General features: G+C 55.6%; 1 protein-coding gene across 15 annotated transcripts in view; it reads right to left on the bottom strand.

Annotated features, from left to right (window-relative positions):
• MYT1L (myelin transcription factor 1 like) overlaps positions 1-19,984 on the bottom strand; it is a 427,147-nt gene that overhangs the window by 149,421 nt on the left and 257,742 nt on the right. For all 15 annotated transcript variants that reach the window (XR_008418137.1, XM_053891207.1, XM_019435814.2 and 12 more), the window contains exon 5: positions 7,987-8,143. The gene's annotated coding sequence lies outside the window, so the exon portion shown is untranslated. The remainder of the gene's footprint in view (positions 1-7,986; positions 8,144-19,984) is intronic.

Here is a 19,984-nt window from a genome sequence, read left to right as displayed (position 1 = left end):
CAGTCAATGCGACGGCGGTCGGCCATGCAGATGCCCTGTAACAGGGCCCTCGAAGGGAAATCCGTCCTCTTGACGCAGTCACTTGGAGAGCCAGGTGCTGGGGGTGCTGCTAGTTCAGGCGCCTGCACAAGGGGCCCCCACGCTGACCCCCGATCCCCGTGCACGGACCTTGTCTCGTTACCCCAAGGCCTGTGTGTGTTGGGGGGACGGGGCTCGGTCCAGCGGAGGCAAGAGCACGGCCACGAGGAAGTTCAGTCCACTCCAGCCTCTGAACGTAGGAAAAGGAAATTGTGGGGAAAGAGAAAATGATCTTATTCTTGAGGCACGCGGACAGGTGACCGCGGGCGTTGTGGGTTCGTGAGCGAAGGAATGAATGAAGGGAAGAGTTACAGGCACTGATGCTTCGCTGGCTCAGCTCCACTGGTCAATGACTACTGATTAGTAATTGTATTAGCGCTTTAGAACTTTCGTGATCAAACGTAAGGCTGCAAGGGAAATGCGCCCCCCTCCCCCAGGCCGGCAGGCGCTGCCTCTGCTTCTCTGCAAGCACGCGGGCGGCCACGTCCACGGAGGTCTGCACGCGCCCACTGACTTCACGTTGGGGGTGGGGGCTGCGAGCTCTGAGGAGCCTTTCACAGCCCGGAGGATGGGGGTCGGCCCGTCAGGAGCCCCAGACGGCTTCCTCACGGGCGAGCATGTGGGGGCCGGGGACCTAGTGGAGCGTTGGGGACCAAACCCAAGTTTCAAAGGTGACTCCACGGTGATGAAGGCAGTGGCTTTTAACGAAATGACTCCCATTCGGTTTCGCTCCTATTTGGGTGACCTGGCGATTTTACATCCGCAAACAACCCACTTCCCAATTTATATCGTCCATCACGGCCGTGGTGACACCGACATCCCAGAGGTGGTTCTGGGGGGCAGAGGGTGGGCAGAGTCCATATTTCACTACTGTTTATGGTCACGGCGGGGTCTTTACTTTCAAGTGTGGGACAGCCGAGCAGGGACGGGATGGGCGCCTGCTTCCAGAGCTTTGGGTGAAATGCCAAGTCAGGAGCCTTAGTTTTTGTAAGATCACTATTGCGATTTTGGCCCCGAGTGAAAGCGTAAGAAAAGACGCCCGCACCTGCACTGATCGGGTTCTCTGACTTCAGGTGTGCCCCTATCACCGCACCCCTTTATCCCGCCAGCAAGTTCTGGCAGAAAATGCCAAGAGTCAGAATGCAGGACCCGGGCCCAGAATGGTTCTGCTGGGCTCTCGGTGCTTGCCCCGTGGAGCTAACACCCACAAATCCGGGGGCTTTATATGCGATTCTGCACTTCTGATTTCTCTGGAAAAACAGGAGGATCTGGAAACACCGCGCTCGGTTTCTGTCAGCCACAGCCGGCGAGACAGGCAGGTTTCCCCCGTGGCCGCCGTCGCCTGAGTCCTCGTCCATCCCGTGCCTGGTGGTGACAGCAGCCCGCTGCGGGGCATGTGACGATTCTCTGTGTCCACTGCAGCAGCTTCTCCTGTCCCTGCCCTGGGGGGGACCCGAGTCCGAGGGAACATCTAAGTTCCGGGGCCCAGAGAATCACACACGTCGTAGGATCTCAGGGAGTTTCATAGCGTGTGCTGTTCCCATCCTGGCTCTCAAGACCCGGGTTGTTGGCCGAGGCCTCCGTGGACAGTGCAGCCGGGGCGTGCTGGGAGGGCACAAGTGGCCGCGAGGGTCTTCTGGACAACTCTGGGTTTGCCTCGCAGGCCGCGGTCCGGGAGCGCGGTCCCCGGCCAGCCGGCCGCCCAGATGGAAGGGCTGGCCGCGTCCGGGCCTTCTGTGTCAGCGGTGCCCCTGGCTCGTCTCCATGGACGCAGTCTGGCCCGCGGTGTGACGGCAGGCTCCACGTTTGCTAACTGCACGAGACCCGGCAGGGTCCGGTCTGTGGATCACGGTTCTCTCGTCTGTGAAATTCCTGCTTATCTCCCTGGGCGGCCGAGAGGCTCGAACAGAACGACTCCATGGGAGAACCCAGCATGGCGCCTGGTGCACCAGAAACACTTCCCTCCTTCCTCCATTTTCCAGGTGTGGTGCGCGTCCCCAGGGGTGCTGGCAGCAGAGAAGCTCACGGCCTCCGAGTTATGGGCACATGCGTCATGGTGATGCACGTAGGATGTTGTGCTCTTTGTATTTTTAATCACCTTTGCTAACACCAGCATTTTATTGGCCTCTGAGTATCTGAACCAGTTCAATGGTGCACAGCTTGGGAGGACAGTCTCCATAATGACCCCGGGCCAGAAGTTCAGTGTGTGTGTGTGTGTGTGTGTGTGTGTGTGAGAGAGAGAGAGAGAGAGACTCTTGATCACCTCCCTCAGTCCAGCTAACGGTTCAACGGGGCTGGAGACTCATCGCTCCCAAAGCCAGGCAGTAGGCACATCTTCCGAGAAGCTCCCGTCCTGGGAGCCTGGAAACAGGGCATCACACCCAGGGTGGCTCTCCGTGGCTCCCAGGGCTGCGGGAGAAGCTGGCAGGGGAAGCCCCGCTTGGTGCCTGGCCCAGAACGGTTGCTTGATAAACACTGGCCGAGTTGTGCTAAAAATAAAAATATCACAATCCCCTTAAAGGTCACGCGGATGTTGGGCAAACTTTCTTGGAAATATGGAAAGAAGTTCTACAGAGTAGAGAGGAGGACAACAAACGTGAACTACTTTCTAGAAAGGAACATTCCTACCTAGGAAGGGGCCGTTCACAAGTATTAAGAAGGAAGATTCAAAACAGGATCAGTTGGTGGCTGGTCGTTGGTGTTTTCCTAGACAAGTATGGTCTGAAGTAAAAACCGTGAATCTCAGCCCGCGGGGCTCCAATGACGCCAGTGTCCTGCCGGGTCGTGGCGTGGTCGAGGGGAACCGGCAGGGCCCCTCCTGTCCCGTCCCCTCGGGGCGCGGAGAAGGGGAGCCCATGTTGCAGGGGCTCCGGGCACACACTGTGGCAGCGGCCCCCACACCTTCTCCTGAGTGGTGCAGGTTACAATTTGCAAACTACTGACAGACCAGCCAGTCGCTTTTGAGAGCGGGACCTTTATTCTCTCAGAGGGTCCTCTGTGTTCGTGCCATTTCTTGTAAATAAAAGCCCCTTAAATAGCTGCCAGATCAAGCAGAGGACAGACATGCAAACATAACACTGTAAGACAAGGTCAAGTGCCGACATACGAGACCGCCGTGTGGCGTCACTGGAGGCAGTGCAGAGCGGGGGGCAGCTGCCGGGGTCCTGTAGCTGAACCCCCGGGCCCATTTCTTCGTCCCCTGCAGCTGCACGAGCTTGGACAAGGAGCTAGCCCGGTGCGTCCCCGGTCTCTGCTCCCACGCGGAGCCTGGGGTGTTGGGAGATCAGAGGAGGACACAGCTTTGTGAGCTCTCGGGGAAGAACTAGTCCCAAGTAACCCAAGGGCGCTGGGGTGACGGGCCAGGTGTCGCCCGGTCTTCTGAGCGGCCGTGCGTGGTACGGACCCCAGTCCCGGGCTCAGGCTGCATCACGCACAGCAGTGCGGTCGGCACAGGACTTCCACGGGCTGCACAGGTGGAGGCCGGCTGGCGGGGGAGCGGCACGTCCGGCGTCCCTGGTCTTCCCGTCAGGAGGGCCACCTGGCTGCCACCGTCCTGAGGAGCATCCCCACTCGTCCCTCACAGCAAGCCGGGTCACCCACGCACACCTGCCCGGTGTCTGCTTTGACCCCCATCCAGCCCGCCCCGCATAGAGAAGTCTGCCTTCCGGACGCTTCTGGCCGCCCCCACGTCCTGACTGCGGGCGAGTGCTGTACCACGTGCTCCCTGCATCCCTACATCTCTGTGTCCTCTGCGTCCCTGCGTCCCGGCATCCCTGCATCCCCTGTGTTCCTGCGTCCCGTGGGTCCCCTCTGGTAGCAGCCCTTGAGGGTGGCAGGTGGCAGCACCAGGACTGACGGGGGCTGGGAGCGCCGGGCCCATGCTAGCCATGCAGGACACACAGCAGGGCTGGAGCTCACATCCGATTCCTGCCCCGGGCCCCACCGGGGATCGCGATCTTGGAGATCACTTTCCTGCGAGGTGGGGGATCCCTTCTTTCTAGAATGTTCCATCTACTCCTCTCACCTGGCCCTCGTGCTTTCCGTTGGACTCAGGTCCCCTCCACCCTTTGACTTTGTTGACGTTTAGCAGGTGCCACGCCCCTCCTTCCTCTGTGGCCAGGCTGCTCCCACAGAGGCCTCCAGGCAGTTTGCACCTGTCAGGTGTCACTTCAGGGGCCACCAGCGGCCACGTCCTACAGCTGCAAAGTCTCATGGAAGCTCATGCCTCAGGAAAGCATGTGGCGCCCGACTCCCCTGCTCCCTCGGGGCTCTGTCCCCAGGCCACACCCACTGGGGACATGGCTGCGCCACCCTGGCCGCACATGGGGCCCCTGAACTTGGGTCAGCCTCGACCCCACGCCTAGCGGCCCCCAGAGCACGCCGGTCACTGTGAATCCACCCCAGAGCCACGTTCAGTGTTCCCTTGCTGCCCGGGGTCTCCTGAGCCACGTCCCTGCTTCCTGTCCCCACGTCCATCGCTGTCGCCACTCTCCTCCCTGCCACGCGTGGACTCTCAGTCGTGGGCTTTTCTGCCTGACGGTGGAAGGTTTTCCTCCCTGTGTCGCCGGGTCTCCGGAGGAGGGACCTTGTCACAGCCCAGGGTCGGCCTTCCTGTGATTGACTGAATAAAGGAAGTGCTCCGAAACCTTATCACATTTGACTTCTGTCCACCATCCGTCCGTCCCCTCCCTCCACGCCTGGTGGCTGTCACGGCCACCCCTCCCACCGCTGGGGGAGGCGCTACCTCACGCCCTGACTGTTCGGATGCCGGACCCTCCGAGGGGCTGTGGGCTGAGACACCGCCGGCCCGCATCCCTCGCCGAGTCCCCAGAGCCCTCCGTGCTGCCCTGCTGCCCCCCTCCCTCACGTCTAAGCAGTGACGCCCCCTCTCTTTCCCGGGGCAGAAATGGTCACGACCAGGAGCGTAGGAGCCTGCCTGCTGGGCAGTGGGGCATGGCCGTCTCCTCCCTCCAGCACCTTCTGCGTGCAGAGTAGCACTCTCTACTCCTAAAGCATCATCGTGAACACACACTGCACTGTCCCTCGGTGTGTGGACTATTGACAACAGCAGACTCCGTGCTACACGGACTTTTCTGTGAGTTGCTATTTTCACTTACTAGGAGTCACAGCTGCCTCTCCAGGCCAACGCCGTGGACTCGACTCCTTTGAACGGGTGCATAGTATTCCCCAGAACGTGTGTCCTGTGATTTATCCAAGCATCCCTGTAAGCTCCCCCACTAACGGACATTTAGGTTGTTTTACTTCAGTTGTCTCATTCCGCTATAAAAAGAAGTGCAATAAATATCACACACATCTTTGTGCGTACCTCCGTAATCTAGTCCTCTAGGGCGATAGTTTCGGTACTTCTGGAACACGTACAAAGCTGCGCGCTTTTTGGTAACGTGTGATGGCTCTTCTAAGAGCTTTCCCACAGTGCACCACACAAGTGTCACTTTTCCAGAGGGAAATAGCTTCGCTCACTAGAGCTCCCACCTCTCTTCCCCTGTCCAGGGGTGAGCGTCGGCGCCTTCTCACGTGCTGGCCTCTTGCATTCTGGCCGCTGAGAAGCCCTTATTCTCACTCTTGGCCTGTTTTTGAAATGTTCACAGTGATTTGCAGTAGCTCTTTGTACATTTAAGGCATTAATCCATTTACCCATCTTATCCGTTGGGAGTATGTTCTTGTGGCCTTTTCCCCCTTGGCTGGTGGTGCTTCCCCCAGGATATGTGAAAGGTGTCGGCGACCCAGCCAGGACCTTGGGAAGAGCCGCAGGCTCTCCGGCTCGGCTGCGGTTTCCGAGTGGCTCCCCGCCCTCCTGACAGTGCCCCGTCTCCCGGGGCCGGGCGTGTGCGGCCTCACGCGGGTCTGCTCCACACCCCCGAGACGTGTCCACGAGCCCGCCCAGCCCTCCTCTAATGAACACCTGCTCCGCTACATGTACCCTCAGGTGGCAGGGCCACGAGAGGCCACACCTCTCCTTCTGAAGCTACAAAAACCCACAAATGTGACCAAAGAACAGCTTTTAATAAGTAGTAGATAATGTGCTATATTCATAAGCTCAGCTATGTGCTCTCCGAGACTATGTTCGGTCTGTATTCAGCATTTTCTGCCTTCACTTCTCCCAACCCAAATTTTGACAAAGTGGCACCAAAAATAAAATTCAAAGATTCAAGGGGCGCCTGGCGGGCTCATTTGGAACAGCATGTGACTCTTGATCTTGGGGTTGTGAGTTCAAGCCCCATGTTGCGTGTAGAGACTACTTACAAGTAAAATCTGTAAAAAAATTTCAAAGATTCAAACATGTTTTGACCCGGAAAAGTACTGATAGAGTTGTCTATTTACTTAAGTATTTCAAGTTATCCGACTGATTTTCTAGTTTGGAATTTTTGAATTCACTTTTTCATTTTAAATTAAAGTATCCTCACCACACTCCATACCAGCTTTGGTGCACGACACAGTGATTCAGCATTTGTATACGTTATGAAAGGCTCGCCACGGTCACCATACAATTGTTGTAACACTTTTGACTATATTCCCTTTCCTGTACTTTTTATCCCTGTGAGTTATTTACTTTACAATTGGAACTTTGTACTTTTAAAATCCAGTTAAAAAAATGTTTTGCTTGTTTTTTAAGGGGAGAACAAAGTTAAAAGAAAAAACAGAAGAATTAGAAAAGCTTATGTCTACATGTAAAGCATGTTTGTATTCAGGGGAGAGGAAGACGTTCAGAAATTATGACATTTCAGAGATCAGTAAATGGGAGATATTCATGAGTTTTGGCGAGAAGGGGCTGGGCTTGGAGTCTTAAACGTGAAGTTGAGTTTTTTCTACTTACTGTGTCTTTGCCCCTTGAGCCCCGTACAAACGGTACCGAGAGGACGGTGTCCCCGGGCGCTTCATGGGGTGGCCAGGCGGGTGTGCAAGCACATAGTAGGTCCAGAGGAAATCCGTAAACTGTGTGGCACCCGCTCTGCCCGTGTGGCGGGCGGCACTATCCCCGGGTGTCCCTGCTCTGGTGGCTGTGTGGCTGCTGTCACGGTGCTGCCTGCCCTCACCAGGCCGTCACTGTGGGACGCCCATTTGTGTGTCAGCATTCCTTCTCAAGGGGAGACTCACCGCCCCCCACCTCAAGGGGCTCTCAAAGGGCAGGCAGTGGGGTATGGCACATTGACGGAAGATGACGGGACTATTCAAGTAATGGGAAGGACACCTAAAGAAACAGCACTGAACAGAAAGCAAGACAGGAGAAAGTTCTAGAAGGGGTGTGGGGGAGGAGAGGAAGGCGCATTCAGTTGTGACCACAGGATTTTGAGGGGGGAGTGTTGCGTGCAGTTCATTGGTCCCACCTTGACCCCCACTGGGAAGTGGTCCAGTGTGGGTGGCGTTGCCTCACTGGGGTCCGTCCTGGATTCATCCACTGGATTTTGGCATGTGGGTCTGCCTGGTGCTTAGAACCCCTTCTACCCTGACATTGTTTGGAACAGGTGCTCATGAGATCCAGGTGGGATTTGAGAGAGCAGTTTCAGTGGGAGGGGGGCGGTTTCCACGAACCTCACAGCGGACGGGCAGCGAGGGAGGCCAGGTGGAAGGTCGAGAGACTGCCCCGGAAGGACCAAGATAAGACAAGAGCTTATGGGGGCTGAAGAAAGTGTCTCTCGAACTCTTTTGAACTCCCAGCATGGAGTGTGTCTGCCCTCGGAGGGGGAGAGGTGGTGGACAGAACGAGAGACGGGGTGGATAGAGAAGGCAGGGACACTCTGATGCGGGAGGAGGGGAGGGCGGGGCGAGGGCCCAGGAGGGGTGAGAGCTGCTCTCACAGAGGGAGGATGTGTTCCTGACACCGGTGGTCCAGGCGACGTCACCCCAGGGCGGGCCGCACGCACCCTGGGGCGCAGGGGCCCACTGTACCTTGCGGGGCGTCTTCTCTCCTAGGAAGGGAGGCAGCGTGGCTCCGTGGGCAGGACGCGGGCCCAGAGTCAGGGTCCCTCTACGTTCTCTTCCTGGTCCTCCCCAGCTTGGGACTGTGGCAAAGTCACTTAATTTCCCTGTGCCTCCATTTCTCCATCTGCAAAATACGAACCACAGTGTGAAGCGCCTCTGATTTCGCTAGCACGTGCGAAGGGGACATACATACATGGAGAACACCCTGTGGCAGCAGCAGACGTGGACCCTGTGTCATCTGTCCTGCCCGTGGACGAGGGTTCCCCTGGGAAGCACTCTCCCGGACCTGGGACTCTGGGAAAGGGTCTCCTCAGACACTTGCAAAGTCGGCTCTGCAGTCTGAGACCTTCTGCTGGACCCGAGAAGGTTCTAGAACTCCCATCCCTGTGGTCCAGGATCCCTCCAGGCACCCTCGCAGAGATTACAAGATGACACCGACAATTCAGTTAACCAGCTTCACATAGATGTCACATAACCCTTCCAGCAATAAACTATCATATCAAATTGCTTTGTTTGAACAACAGGCAACTAGGTTCTGGGGTTAAATAAAAATCAAAGGTCATCAGGCCATTTTCCTCCGAACTCAGCAATTCCTTCCTGTCGTCTGGGACCCGGCATCCCTGTCTGCTGCTGTTGACCCTTGGGGACGGAGCTGTAAATCCTTTCCGGGAATACTTCTTCTCAAGGAGTGACTTCACCCACACAGGCAGTGAATAAGTGTTTGAGCATGCGATCTTGCCAAAAACACAAGGATGTAGACCACAGGAGATTTAAATCATAAATTCCCAGAAAGAGAAAGCATTTGTCTTTTTATTTTCAACGTTGCCACTTAAAACAAGAGAACTTCTGCCCACTTCCTCCTGAGGGTTTGATAATCTCCGTGAAACCTTACTATGAGCTCGCCATCTGTCTTGCGTGCCGAGCCCCTGGACGGTGCATCACTCGGGGCAGGGACAATTCTACCTGTTTCTGTATATTGGCTGCCTACACCCCGTGGTGGGCAGTGTGGGTTTGTTGATCCAAATGACAAGAGGAAAGAAGGAAGGGAGGGAGGGAAAGAAAAGGAGAAGGAAAAACAGAAAAAAGAAAAAGACAGCACTCCCACTGACAGGGGCAGGACGAATTCTAAGTGATTGGATTAGGATATACAAGTAAAATGTGTTATTTTATTTTAATTTTTAATGTTAATTTATTTTTGAGGGAGAGAGAGAGAGAGGGGAGAGAGAGAGAGAGCACAGGTGGGAGAGGGGCAGAGAGAGAGGGAGACACAGAATCCAAAGCAGGCTCCAGGCTCACGAGCTGTAGATCATGATCTGAGCGGAAATCAAGAGTCAGGCACTCAACCGACTGAGCCCCCCAGGCTCCCCATGAAATGTTCAATGGTTAAAGGATCTAAAATCAGGCTGACTTGGGTTGCTAAATCATTACCAGTTATCACCTCATGACCTGAGCTTGCTGTTTTATAAGCATTACATTTTCCGGAATTTTTCAGTCTCTAGAGAAGACTGGATACAGAAGGGATCTAGCATACTGTACGTAAAGGCTCAGGATGGTGTGGTATGTTTACATATGACCATCGCTACACTTATCATCACCGGTTTGCTTATACACCTGCATAACGTCTCTGAGTTTCAGTGTCTCACGTATGATCACGACATTGTGAACAGCAACAAAGCCAGATGCAAAGAATTCTGGCCAAGAATGAACGCCTTCAATGAATTCAGCCATATTTACTGAGGGCTCGCTCTTCGGAGCTCTGCTGGACTCTGACTCGTTATAAAGCAAGGTGAATAAGATATTCCTACACACATACGGGGAGGAGTGAAAGAAACGATACAGGGAAGTTGGGATCGATCTAGTGGGAATCTTAAACCTGTGAAAAAATCATTTGTTTGGGGTATGAAGAAAGATAGAGAACGTGAAGGAACAGAAGAAAAAACAAAGAAAAACCAGTCTGTTTGGGTAAAATAGAAACCCCATGGCCATCATTAAACGTACTAAAAGAAGTAAAAAGAGGAACCCCGATAATTGAGAAAAATACAACATCATCTACCGGTGCAAAAGGTGAAACAATACATTGCCAACGTGTTCAGTGCTAATGCTGTGACAGATGCAGGTGTTTGACTTTTTTTTTTTTTAAGTTTTTATTTTTGCGACAGAGAGAGACAGAACATGGGCAGAGGAGGGCCAGAGAGAGAGGGAGACACAGAATCGGAAGCAGCCTCCAGGCTCTGAGCTGTCAGCCCAGAGCCCGACGCGGGGCTTGGACTCACGAGCTGTGAGATCATGACCTGAGCCGAAGTCGGACGCTTAACCGACAAGCCACCCAGGCACCCCGAGGTGTTTGACTTTTGAAACAGATTCTTGTCTCCATTCATCAGTCGATGGACGTGTGGGCTATCTCCACACTGTGGCTGTTGTCAACAGCGCTGCCACAAACATCGGGTGCCTGTGCCCCTTCATATCAGCATTTTTGTTTTGCTTGGATACATACCTAGCAGTGCAGTTGCTGGGTTGTGGGTGGTTCTATTTTTAATTTTTTGAGAGCACTTGTCGGGAGGAGCACCGGGTGTCGGATGTAAGAGGCGAATCACTGGGTTCTACTCCTGAAGCCAAGACTCCACACTGTGTTAACTAACTTGATTTTAAATAAATAAACTAAAAAAATAAATTCTTTTATAAAACCATAGTGGTGAAAGAAGCATTTTGCCAACAGCTAATGTTCAACTGAACATTGGTAATATTATCAAGAAATACACATATAAATAGCTCATAATATTTAAAAATTCAACAGTTAGATTCCATATTGACGAATGACAGGCAAACTATTAATTACGGTTCCACTCATGTTCTTAGCATAATTCAACTGAATTCGAGATTCTGGTTTCTGCCGGTTGTTACACACACCTGAAGTGCCTTTGTCTGTGGGTTTGTGTTTCGTTACCAACAAAGGCACAGAAGACGATGCCCTTTACAAGAACGAATGGACAAGCAGGACCGATGGTGGGTTCATCCCACGCTTCCATCAGAAGGCGGCTCCTGTGCTCAGGAGAGTGTTCGTGGGAGGAACAGGGACGGTGGGCCCCACCACCCCAGGGGCCCCTCCTCTGACAACCAGCTCTTTTTTCAAAAATTTTAAATTTTTTACTTAAAAAAAATTTAATGTTTATTTATTTTTGAGAGAGAGAGAGAGAGAGAGAGAGAGACAGAACGCAAGCAGAGGAGGGGCAGAGAGAGAGGGAGACAGAATCCGAAGCAGGCTCCAGGCTCTGAGCTGTCAGCACAGAGCCCGACGTGGGGCTCGAACTCAAGAACCACGAGATCATGACCTGAGCCAAAGTCAGACACTTAACTGGCTGAGCCCCCCCAGGCTGCCCTAGGTCTTTTTATTATTATTATTATTATTATTATTATTATTATTTTTAAGGTTTATTTATTTTTGAGACAGAGAGAGAGAGAGCATGAACAGGGGAGGGTCAGAGAGAGGGAGACACAGAATCTGAAACAGGCGCCAGGCTCTGAGCCGTCAGCACAGAGCCCGACGTGGGGCTCGAACTCGCGGACCAGGAGATCATGACCCGAGCCGAAGTCGGACGCTCAACCGACTGAGCCACCCAGGCGCCCCAATATTTTTTTTTAACATTCAAAGTCAGTGGCAGAAACCCCTCTGGGAAAATTATTTCAGGAAATCAAGGTCTCAGACCTAACGTATTTCTGTTTATTTGCTTTAGAAAAATGTGCATTCACAGTGTCTGAACGGATAGCCTGACAGGAAAGAGGCAGACTGACTCGGGGGGCAGCGGTCACGCCTGGGGCCCATGGTGGCACCTGCCTGTTCCAGCTTCTTCAGCCCTGTGCCCGACCCCTGAGGGCAGGGCACAGTCCCGGCCCGGATTGCGCCCCTGGTGTATTGACCTTCCTCCCAGGACGAGTTCCTGCTGAGGCTCCCCTGGGGAACGTCCCTCGCTGTTGGGCATGTGGCCGCGGGGTACAACATGTCCTGAGACCACGCAGTCACGGCTGCCTACACAGCGCCCACCACTGAGGCCGGTCCCGTCACGGGCGCTCGCGGTCCCCACCTCGGTGGCTCGTGGGGCCTTCTTCACACAGGCCGACCCAGCCAGAACTTCCTTCTCTCTTTGATGATTTCTCCCTCTTTATGTTTTTTCCCTTTTTACTGTTTTGGGGTGGGGAGGGGAGGATTCCCTCTAAACGGATTTGCATTGTCCACATTTACCCTCCAGAGATCTTTGTTTTTGTATTTTTTAAATCTCTTTTTCTGTTTCCTCTACCTTCTGGGAGATTTCTTCAAATTTATCTTTTAGTTCTCCAGCTGCATTTTAAAATTTCAAGAATACTATTTTATTTGCCACAGTTATACATTTGCATTTACTTTGGTGATTATTCATCTTTTCGAGAAGTTGGGGGCTGTGTGTCACTAATCTCTCACACACCATAGCATATAAGGAGCATTGGGTTAATATTTGATGGTGAACTGGAAGTAGGAAGGAGGAGGGAGGGGGGAGGAGGTGGGAAGAGGAGGAGGGGAGGAGGTAGGAGGGAGGAGGTGGGGAGGAAGGAGGAGGGGGAGGAGGGAGGAAGTGGGAGGAGGGAGGGAGGGAGAAAGGGAGGAGGGAAAGGGTGGAGGAGGTGGGAGGAGAGGGGAGGAGGGAGGAAGGGAGGAGGTGGGAAGAGGAGAGGGGGCAGGAGGAAGGAGGCAGGAGGAGGGAGGAGGTGGGAGGAGGGAGGGAGGAAGGGAGGAGGGAAAGGGTGGAGGAGGTGGGAGAGGGGAGGAGGGAGGAAGGGAGGAGGTGGGAAGAGGAGGGAGGAGGTGGGAAGAGGGGAAAGGGGGGAGGAGGATGGGGAGGAGGGAGGAGGTGGGAGGAGGGAGGAGGTAGGAAGAGGAGAGAGGGGAGGAGGAGAGGGAGGAGGCGGAGGAGGGATGAGGAGGGAAGGAGGAAGGGAGGAGGGAGGAGGTGGGAAGAGGGGAAAGGGGGGGAGGAGGAGGGGGGAGGAGGCAGAGGAGGGATGAGGAGGGAGGGAGGAAGGGAGGAGGGAGGAGGTGGGAAGAGCAGAGAGGGGGAGGAGGTGGGAGAAGGGAGGGAGAAAGGGAGGAGGGAGGAGGTGGGAAGAGGAGAGAGGGGAGGAGGAAGGGGAGGAGGCAGAGGAGGGATGAGGAGGGAGGGAGGAAGGGAGGAGGGAGGAGGTGGGAAGAGGGGAAAGGGGGGAGGAGGAGGGGGAGGAGGGAGGAGGTGGGAGGAGGGAGGGAGGAAGGGAGGAGGGAGGAGGTGGGAGGAGGGAGGGAGGAAGGGAGGAGGGAGGAGGTGGGAAGAGCAGAGAGGGGGAGGAGGGAGGAGGTGGGAGAAGGGAGGGAGAAAGGGAGGAGGGAGGAGGTGGGAAGAGGAGAGAGGGGGGGAGGAGGAGGGGGAGGAGGAAGGAGGTGGGCGGAGGGAGGGAGGAGGTGGGAAGAGGAGAGAGGGGGAGGAGGGAGGAGGTGGGAGGGAGGGAGGGAGGAACGGAGGAGGGAGGAGGTGGGAAGAGGAGAGAGGGGAGGAGAGAGGGGGAGGAGGGAGGAGGTGGGAGGAGGGAGGGAGGAAGGGAGGAGGGAGGAGGTGGAAAGAGGAGAGAAGGGAGGAGGAGGGGGAGGAGGCGGAGGAGGGATGAGGAGGGAGGGAGGAAGGGAGGAGGGAGGAGGTGGGAAGAGGGGAAAGGGGGGGAGGAGGAGGGGGGAGGAGGGAGGAGGTGGGAGGAGGGAGGGAGGAGGGAGGAGGTGGGAAGAGGAGAGAAGGGAGGAGGAGGGGGAGGAAGCGGAGGAGGGATGAGGAGGGAGGGAGGAAGGGAGGAGGGAGGAGGTGGGAAGAGGAGAGGGGGGAGGAGGAGGGGGAGGAGGGGAGGAGGTGGGAGGAGGTCTCTGCGGGGAGAGGAGGCCCCCCCCCCCCCCCCCCCAGTCACGGGCAGCAGCGGGGCAGGGACTCCCACGCCCAGCTGCCCAGGAAGGCATCTCTGGTTGTCCCTGCTCGTAGCTTGGGTGCTGACACAGCCTGGATCCCAGGGGAGTTCAGGACCTTAGTGGGTAGGACGCACAGGGTGTACTGGGGCCACGGGGCACCTGCGGGGCAGGGTGGGTGGCAGGGAAGCTGCCTGGACGCCGGCGGGGGAAATGACTGTCCTGCCCCTGCCAGCCCCACGCAGGCCCGCGGGGGATGTGGGGCGAGGTGCACTCAGATTCTGAGTCTGGAGTTCTCACAGGCGCCAGCACACTGCTCGCTCCCCTAGGTGTCCGGGGGGGGCAATTCCTCGGCCACACAGCACCGTCTAGAAGGAAACGGGAAGCAGCACCCGCAGCACCGCTCCCTGCAGCCGCCGGTGGGCGAGGCCGCTCCCAGGGGAGACACAGGCGCAGGCAGAATTTAAGACAATCAAAGGGGAAGTAACGTTCATGAGGCAGGAAAGAAGCTGGCCTGCGGGATCAGAAAGGCTAACAGTACGTAGGACACACACACGTGTGTGCAGCTGTCTCCATCTGTACACACACAGCCATACCTATGCACGTGCGCGTGTACTCGTCCGCGACATGGAGACACGAAACCCCGTAGGACCGACAGCCACGTGCGTCCCTGCGACTCCTGTCCTGCCCATCGCAGCCATAGTTCGGGCGCATATCCTCCAGGTTACGTCTAATTAAAGCAGACCTAATCTCCAGGGATGGAGTTGGCGACACAGATAGCAATTAAAAAGCATCTCTCTGCTTAAATTACAATTTAAAGGAGGTGATACTAAAATCCCTGCTAATAATCGAGTCCACAGGCCCAGCGACAGCTGTGCCTCCTTCACTTCAAGCAGCAGGGAGCAGAGGCTGGGTCACCTGGGGCTTAGAGGCAGCCAGCATCACAGGGGCCGGAAGGCAGAGGGTCGGGTCCTGGGCTCCCACGACCCCAGGGCGCCTGAGCGTCCTTCCAGGGCCTCGCTCCAACCTGCCCCTGCGCAGGGAGGGACGGCTGCCTCCGGGGCTCCTGGCTGTCTCTCCTCCCCTCACCCGTCACCTCCTGAGCCTGGCACAAGTTACTCGGGAGAGCGGAAACCAGAAAACCGTGTAAATATTCCACGCCACGGGGAGGCTGGGGGACGCACCAAATGTCCAGTTCCTGGTGTGAAAGCAAAGACCACTGATCTCTGGTGAGCGGAGCCGAGTTCTGGCCTGACCAGCTGCCAGCCAGTCCTGGGTCCGATGACCCGGCAGCTCGGAGTCCCGGGCTCTACGCAGCAGGGGAGTCCGAACTCCTGCCTGATGGGCCGCTGGGCAGACCAGAGGGGACGGAACGGAACTAACCCAGCACACGACCAGGGCCCGGCCATCGGGAGCCCTTCTTCCCCAGGTAACACGAGTAGTTATGAACACTGGAGGCAGTGTCTTAAGTGCTAATGATGTACTTTTGAAATGAATACTCGTTGCACAGTTAAAAGCATGATATGCTAATAACCACAAACACCCCCACAATGAACACGAGGAAATATAGGTAAGAAATAAATCCAAGTGTGGATAAGGCCTGTGACGGTGGGGGTGGGATTTTGGAATATGTGCTCTTTAGCCCACACTTTCTCCACCGTTGTGCTCCTGAGCTGTTATTTGTGAGGACAATGCTCGTACCCTTGACGCGGCCCCCAGACGTTAAGTACATATCCCAGCCACTACTAAATTCTTAGGACAAAAGGACACTTGTCATTGGCCAGGCTGACGGTCTTTAAAAATACTCATTTGATGGTGGTTTTGGCGATCTTTGTTTTGTTCTAGTGACTTCCCCACCGAAGAGGAATGAATCGTGGCAGGAGACGGGAGTTAGACCCAACCGAGTCCCCAGTCAGGTAGCCAGGGCGGGGCCGGGACAGGGGAAAGTCACACTGTAAGGGGGGGAGGGCTCCGCGGCACAAAGAGTCGGGCCGCGTTGTGGACTCTGTGTCAGTGTTGAGAACAAGAAGGGCCCAAGCACGGTGGTCACAGGAGGTCTCCCGAGCAGCTCGTCTGACCCACACTCTTCTGCCTTTTACTGTAATGTGCATGCTGTAAAACAACGCAAAGTCCACGAGCAATTATTTGCCCTTCAAATCCTGGATTAGTGGCCGTGAGGCCAGAGCAGGGAATGTTCCAGAGTCAGGATGGCCTCTCCTGCTCACGTGCCATTTGGCTCGGAGACCACGCACCGTCCCCGACGCGAGCCTGAGGTTTGTACACAGGCTAGAGGAAGGCGCGGTTTCTACACTGGTTTGCGGTCTACACTGGCTGGGGGGGTGGTGGCCAGCACTGGGCCGGGCAGCTGATTTGCGGCTTAGGCAGGTGCAGAGCCTGGGTTTTGACCTAGGTCAGAAACAGCAGCTGGCTTCAATTCCATATTTGGGGCTGACTTCACAATCTCCACTTCTTACACAAAGGAATTAATTTTGGGAACTTAGACGAGGTCGAGGAGCATGCCCCGGGTCACTCAGACAACAGAACGGGTTTGCTCTCCAAGCCCAGGGGTCCTGGCCCCCCAGCCGCCGCTGCGAAGTGGGACACAGATACATTCCCCGTGCAAAGAATTTGGAAGTCACAGGTCACACCAAGCACCTTGGACTGGACCTCCCGCCTCGTTCCCTTCTCCGGAGCCGAGCGCGTTTAGCAGCTCGGTTTGTGCCGTCGCCGTGACGCTCATCGGGGCACGCGCACACGCCAGCTCGCACGCCATCCACCTGGGCGTCACCGGCTGCGCCACATGGAACAGGGCAGAAGGACCCCGTTTCTAAGCATAAATGCTATTATATTTTACACATCCTTCTCCAACTTCTTTTTTCAGTTGAGGCTGGACGCATTTCTACGTGAACGTGATAAGCTATACCGCAGACTCCGTAACTGGTGGTTATGACGTCATAGCCGGGCGGCACGGACCTTCCGAGACTCGCCAATACCTCGACACAGGTTCAGATTGTTTCCTGTTTTCACTGAGCCAACGCGCTCTGATAAACGTCCTTCTGCGTCTCTCCTCCTCACACACGTGCTTAGATTTTTCAACATTTACAACGTTAGCACACAGCGGCAAGCGCCCTTCGAGGGGCCGAGTCCGTTCACAATCAGCAAGCGTGTGGACGTGCATGTCCCCCAACACTTGTGCCAGGACTTGGTTGCAACAAACTTCCTCTGACAGGACGTTTGTTTTATAGACTCTCTGTGTCTGAACTTCCTGCTTCCCGTAGCCTCTTCTGTCTCCTCCTCTATGATTTACTGATTGCATCATTTACCTTTTTTTTTTTAAATGTTTATTTATTTACTTAGAGACAGAGAGTAAGGAGGAGGTGCAGAGGGAGAGAGAGAATCCCAAGCAGGCTACGCACGTTCAGCGCAGAGCCCGACGTGGGGCTCGAACCCACGAACCGTGAGATCATGACCTGAGCCCAAATCAAGAGTCCGACACTTAACCGACAGAGCCACCCCGGCGCCCCTGTTTCCTTCCCCTTCTTGATTGCGTGGTCTGCATACACATGGGCTATTTGTTGTTTCCTGCTGTTCAGGCGGTAACCCCCCGGCCCCGGTTTGTCACGGGATCTCTCAGCGTCCTGTACAAAGTGTGGGATGGGAGGCGGCCATCCTCCTCAGTCTTGGCCTGCCAAACCTCTACTTCCTACGCCGCATCTAGGAGGGACTTCCTCCAGGATTTGCTCCCACATCCCCCTAAATCACAGTCGCTCAGTCCGTCTGCGGGTGTGCAGCGGGGGCCTGGCCCGGGGTTGCGATTCCCGGGACCACAGCTGCCCAGAGCAGCAGCCCTTCCTCAGCGGGGTCCTCCCCCAGATGGCCCTGCATGCAGCCCTGCCTCTGATGGACGCAGGCCCAGGACAGACAGAGGTCCGGGGCAGAGGGATGGACAAGAGCAAGAGGTGAGCAGCCTCTGAGAAAGGAAGGGGCCGGCGGGACCTAGGCGGTGCGGGGGCTTCTGGAGGCCACCGGTACTCTGGCTCTTCCAACATGGGGTGTCGGGTTTGATGGGAAGGAGGAGACGGGTGGCCGAGTGAGAGGCAGTGAGGATGTTTCCAGACCAAGGACAGGCCCAGGGGGAGACCCAGGTGTCGGCAAAGGGGCCACAGGCATGCAGGCAGGCAGGCAGGCAGGAAGTGCCTCAGGGGATCCTGCTGCCACAGACGGGCTCTCGGTTTTATTCTGACCGTGGCAGGGACTTTTCAATGGGCTTGAAGTGCTGGGGGCAAGTCGTCCAGAAAATTTTTCATTGGGCCGGCCCCTGAGCCTGGCCTTCTGTGTTCTCTGGAAACCAGAGAGTGGGGAGCCAGGGCACACGCGCGCTGTCTTGGGAAACGGGCCCCGTCCCTGCCTGAGACCCGCAGAGATGGTGGCACTTGGAGGGGACACGGGACATGTGCTGAAGCGTAGGTATGTGGAGCCCCCGCCAGGACCAGGACTCCGTGTCGGTGCAGAGCGGGGACCGCGACAGTGAGTCCCAGCTCCAGAGACGCTCCAGGTCTGTTCGGCACAGACCAGGCCTCCCTCGGGGCTGAGCGTGTGCACCCAGACCTCCCGCAGACGCCTCTGGCCCAGGGCACTGCGCGTACGGGGAACACAGCCTCACGATACTGGTGACCGAGGGTCTCGCTTTGCCGTGGCCCCCAGCACACGTCTGCTGACGACGTGTCGGGTTCCTTCCAAGTCTACGGAGGCGTTTCGCAGGGACAGGCTGGGGTCCTTCTGTTGCGCAGTCACGTAAGCGCACCTGTCCCGCCCCGCGAGCACACCTACCTCCAGGTGCTCTGACAAACTAGTTTAAGCTCTCAGTTGCTTAACAGCTTCTCATATAAATTTAAGTGCCCTTTATCTTATAGGATGGTAGTTTTCTTTGTCAGATTCAGAGTTCCGTGGCAGTAATTTTGAATGGTTTTTAAATAAAAAGAATCACAGTTTCGGCCAGGTACAAGATGAGGGAACGTGAGAGATATTTCAATTTTTCTTTTCCTCTTGTGAATGTGTTGCAACGTCTCTGGGGTCAAGATTATGTACAAGATGTTGACGTATAAGGTTAACCTTCATCCTTATTTATCCGTCCAAAAATATCATTTTTCAGCTGCAGGCTCGACATGGCCAAATTGGTTAAATGTGATAGGAGATGATCATCCACCCACGTGTGACCAAAATGACAGGGACATTTCATCTTAAAGGATTGCTCCTGCTGAGAATTGATTCAAGTACTCGGGGGTTACTGACTCCAAAGTCAGTCGCATCCGGGGTTCACTGATGTGGCTCAGGACTGGGTAATTTTCTCCACCGTTTAGAAAAGAGACAGCGTCCACGGTCATTGTTGGAATAGCCTCCTGTACGACCAAAGGAGCATTATCAACATTCCTGCGAATGTTGTGTTTCACTCGCCTAATTGTTAAGGGCTGAATTGTGTCTCTCAAAAATTCACATGTGGAGGTGCTAACCCAGGACTTCAGAATGTGACCTTATCGGGAAATAGAGTCATTGCAGACAAAATAAGTGAAGATGGGGTCGTACATAACAGGGTGGGCCTCGACCCGCCGTCACTGGTGTTCTTACAGAAGGGGGACACTTGGACACGTGCACAGGTGGGGGGATGCTTTGTGGCCCTTTGGCGGAGATCAGTGATGCCTCCACGGGCCGGCAGACCCCGGAAGCTGGGGACGGGCTGGAGCAGAGCGTCCCTCATGGCCTCTGGACCTGCCCCACCGACGGCTTGCCCTGGGACGTGGGCTTTCACCCACAGACTGTGGGACTGTGAGCCCCTGTCCCCTCTCAGGGACACCCCAGCCCGTGGGGTGAATACCACCTACTGGGCCAAGGCTTGGCATCCTCCTCACTGCACCGCTGGATCTCATTTCACGGCCCCCGATGGCCTCTTTTGGGCAATTCACTTGGATGGCATTGAAGGCCAAAGGTCATGGCCACACGTGCAAGGTGAGGCCAGTCACT

This window comes from Panthera pardus, unplaced genomic scaffold (genome assembly GCF_024362965.1).
Source record: "Panthera pardus isolate Hobbes unplaced genomic scaffold, ASM2436296v1 HiC_scaffold_26, whole genome shotgun sequence".
In the NCBI taxonomy this organism is placed as follows: domain Eukaryota; kingdom Metazoa; phylum Chordata; class Mammalia; order Carnivora; family Felidae; genus Panthera; species Panthera pardus.
Note: the sequence above shows the minus strand (reverse complement) of the source record. Positions and strands in the feature narration are given on the sequence as shown.